The 4,460-nt window shown below is 44.3% G+C and overlaps 1 pseudogene; it reads left to right on the forward strand.

The window, feature by feature from the left end:
* Positions 1–3,345: 3,345 nt before the first annotated feature.
* Positions 3,346–4,010, forward strand: LOC144309415 (large ribosomal subunit protein uL1 pseudogene; annotated as a pseudogene).
* Positions 4,011–4,460: the final 450 nt, after the last annotated feature.

Consider the following 4,460-nt stretch of genomic DNA (forward strand, 5'->3'; position numbering starts at 1 on the left):
CATTGCTCTGTGCCAGGAGGAAGTAGGTGCTCAGATTGCTGAAGGCGCCAAATCCATTTCTGTTGGGCTCTGGACCCAGGGAGCTGGAGCATCTCCCAGAATTCCATACCTACCTGGGCTGGCTCTAGGGTTTTTCTCCATTACACTTCTCAAGTAGGTGCAAATGAAGCCATGACCCTATCACAGCCTCTGTGTTGAGCTTTAGAAGATGGGCCAGTAATCTCACCTCCAGGTATCATCTTTCTCAAGGGCCTAGAAAGGAAGTAGGGAAATTTTAGTGGGAGTGGAAGTACCTCCAGTGTGAGAACTGTTATCCAATGGAAGGGAGCTACACAGAGAGGAGAGTGAAGCTCAGGATAGCATCACTATTCCTCGCTTTATGCCTGCAGACACGTCACTCCACCTCTCTGAGCAACGGTTCTTGGATCAGGGCATTTCTATAGCACTGGTGCCCCTGAAATTGTTGAGAAGACAATGAAAGCCGGATCATACAGGTTGCGCTGGATGAATAGACCAAGCCCTGCTTTCTCCATTTTGGCAGTGAAGCTACTACTTTTATAGATGCACAAGATCAGCCTCAGGGAAGCCAGGGATATGTCCAATTTCTCACAGGATGAATCTTGATGGATCCACATGTGACCATAGCTATTCTCACTGCTCTGCCCCAAAAAAACCAGCAGGGCTGGCCTTCTGATTACACTAGATAGGGGTCTCCTAAGCCTGAGGAGGCACTTGGGGGGGGTGGGGAAAGCAATATTTATAGGCCATTACCCAGGGTCTTGTTTTCTCATTAAATCCTAAGAACTTCAATGAGTGCTATTGTCCCCATTTAGCAACGGAGGGACCCTGGGCTCAGAAAGTTGACTCTCACTTACCAACAATACATTGGAGAAGGGAAGTTCATACTCCCTGCCCCAGGAGGCCCTTGCCCACAGCATCAAGTAAGTTTTTGGAAGAATGAAGTGAGAGGGTACAATACAGGGACATACAGTGTCCTTAGGCTTCAGGAGATCAATAGGCCTTCCTCAATTTGGAGAAGATAAGAGGTCAAAATGCCAGCATCTCTAGACCCTGGAAGTCCTTACAAGACTCAAAGCTCCAGAGGGGCAAGCCTCATGCCACCCACCCAACCAAACCACCTCTGGTTGACAAAATCCTTCCATGCCTTTAGGAGGAGTACATTGGCTTCAGGATGGCACAAGAGTTCCAGGGGCAGGTTGAACCTGCACGACTTTTCTTCCACCCACTCCACAAGGCAGCACATAGAGACTCATCAGGCTTTCTCCCACAGGCTACCAGGTCAGCTCCAGCCATCCATACAGGGATGTAGAGACTTAGCAGCCCATGTGGTCTTTGAGGTTCCTCTCCTCCCTGCCCGATGGAGTGTGTCTCTCCCTTCTTTGTGCCTCCTGTGCCCAGTGGCTCCAGGGTGAGGGTTTAGTCTTTGGGGCCTGTGTGCCTGCCACCCTCTAAGTGTAGTGTCTCCATTGTGCCCCCAAGGGGACACTGGGAGGCTCTTAAACCCCCATTCCCCCAGGGAGGTCCCCTATTCCCAAGATCCAACAGGAATATCCACCTCTTCATTGGAACAACAGATTCCAAGTAATGTTTTTTTTTTGGATGGAAAATTCATTTTCATTCTTACTGCTCTGACATTCAGTAGCCTCCTGACCCTCTCAGACCCTCGGTTTCTTTAACTCTGCCATGGGTGATTGGACTGTCACCTTCCACCCATAAAGCTCAAACTCAGTCACATACTTGAAATTTTCAGTCATTTTGCTCCAGTACCTTCTTCTACACTGACTGTTTGTTCCTGTAAGAACTCCTTGCTGTGGGCAGGAAGTGGATCTATGTGGATACAAACCTTGACCAAATGACTTTATGCTTGGAGAAACAAAATACAATGAGTAAAAAACACGTTGGTAGGTTGGGCTACATGTTGAGGGTGGAACCTCCTTATATTCTCTTTCCATTTTCCTCTACGCCTCTCCTTACACTTTTTCTTTTGCTATCATAACAAAAAAAAATCATTCTTCTACTATAATCAGGATACCATACCGAAAAACATCACCCTAAGCCATATTATTTTTCAGTTGTGAAATTCATAACTTAAATTGTCAGTCATGAGTTAATACCCAAAATAATAAAACTGCTTTTACCACTCAAATTTGGTCAGATTAAAAGGAAGGTGTTGTGAAGCTAACATTTGGACATACCAAGTGAAAAGTGGTGTTATTATTCCCAATGATAGATCTGGAAAATAAGGTCCAGATAATCCAAGTGATTTGTCTGAATCCACACATCCAGTTGCTGGTGGAGGTGAGAATGAAAATCCTTCCCTTTATGCGGACCAACTATTATGTGGCATTGAACTTCTAAAGACAGAAGATGGCTTAGGACTCCATATATATCTGGATCACTATATATTTAAATGCCTCAGTTGTGTTTCTTTTTCACTAGGCTTTTCCTCATATAGGTTTCCAAAATGTTCGTCCAAAAAATGTCTATAATCCTGAGAAAACAGACATGATTTTGAACAAGGAAATGCTCCACTGTTCTGTCTTCAAATTCTTTCTCTCTTCTTTTCTCCATATTTTCTTCTTGGAGCAAATTTAGATCATTTGACTTTATAGTTCAGGCTTCACATTATTTCCCTACTTTATTTACGTATTCCATTACTTTTTAAAAAACACTTTATTGATTTATTCATGAGAGACACAGAGGGAGAGACAAGCAAAAACACAGGCAGAGGGGGAAGCAGGATCCATGCAGGGAGCTCGACAGGGGACTCAATCCTGGTCTCCAGGATCACAGCCTGGGCTGAAGGAGGCGCTAAACAACTGAGCTACCCAGTCTGCCCTACATATTCCATTTCTTTGTCTATCTAATCTGTGTAAATATATCAGGTGTACCGTGCGTTTTTGTCTGTCATTTTCACCTATCCCTAATCTGATGTAAGTGAATAAAGAAGTTCTTATATTCTGTCTTTCTTGGGACAACTGGGTGGCTCAGCAGTTGAGTGATAACCTAGCACAGGACATGATTTCAAGACTGGAGATTGAATCCTGATCCAGGATCCCCACAATGATTGCCTTTTTTCTGATTTACTTATTTCACTCAGCAGAATACTCTCCAGATCCTTTCATATCAAGCAAATGACAGGTATACTTTGTTTCCACGCACAAGAAATAATCAGTTGTCACTCTGTGTTACAGGACCACATCTTATTTATTCCTTCATCTGTTGAAGGACATGATGGTTCCTTCCATGGTTTGGCTGTTGTACACATTTGCGCTATAAAACAAACATTGGGTTCTCTTTTCCGGTTACTGGGCATGAGCTACCATGAGCAGCAAAGTCTCCCGTAGCACCCTGTATAAGGCTGTGTGGGAGGCCCTGCACAGGAACAAGCACAGCGCTGGAAGTTTCTGGTGACTGGAGCTGCAGATGAGATGGAGGAACTACGACCCTCAGAAGGACAAATGCTTCACGGACACCATCAGGCTTTTGTCCCTCCCTGCCCCAAGTTCTCCCTGTGTGTTTTGGGGGACTAGCAACACTGTGATGAGGCCAAGGCAGTGGATATTCCCCACATGGACATTGAGTCACTGAATCAATTCAACAAGAATAAAAACCTAGCTAAGAAGTTGGCCAACAAGTATGATGCCTTTTTGTCTTCAAATCTCTGATCAAGCAAATCCCATGAATCCTGGGTCCAGGCCTGAATAAAGCTGGCAAATTCCCTTCCTTTCTGACCCACAATGAGAACATGGTGGCCAAGGTGGATGAAGTGAAGTCCACCCTCAAATTCCAGATGAAGAATGTGCTATGTCTAGCAGTGGTTGTTGGCCACATAGCGATGGTGGACGATGAGATCGTGTAACATATTCACTTAACTGTCAAATTCCTGGTGTCCATGCTCAAGAAGAATTGGCAGAATGTCCAGGCTTTGTACATCAAGAGCACCATGAGCAAACCCCAGCGCCTTTACTAAGACCATTTAATAAATCCTAGTGCTGCCGGTAAAGAGAAATAAAAGAAAATAAAAAGGAAATAAAATAAACATTGGGAGGCAGGTGTCCAGTTGTTTCACCACATCTGTATCTTTGGGATAAATATCCAGTAGTGCAATTTCTGTGTCATAGACTAGCTCTATTTTTATCTTCCTGATGAAACTCCACTGTTTTCCAGAGTGTTGCACCTGCTTGTATTCCCACCAAAAGTGCAAAAATGGTCCCCTTTCTCCACATCCTTGCCAGCATTAGTTGTTTCCTGTCTTGTGAATGATACCATTCTAAGGGGTGAGAGCTGGTATGTCATTGTGGTTTAGATGTATGTGAACCTGATGGCAATGGTTGTGCAGCATTTTGTCATGTGCTTGTGAGCCAACAGTAAGTCTTCTTCACTGAAATCTCTGTTCATATCTTCTGCCCAATTGCAGCCTTGCTGGATAAAGTCTT

The sequence above is a fragment of the Canis aureus genome, chromosome Y (genome assembly GCF_053574225.1).
Source record: "Canis aureus isolate CA01 chromosome Y, VMU_Caureus_v.1.0, whole genome shotgun sequence".
Taxonomy (NCBI): domain Eukaryota; kingdom Metazoa; phylum Chordata; class Mammalia; order Carnivora; family Canidae; genus Canis; species Canis aureus.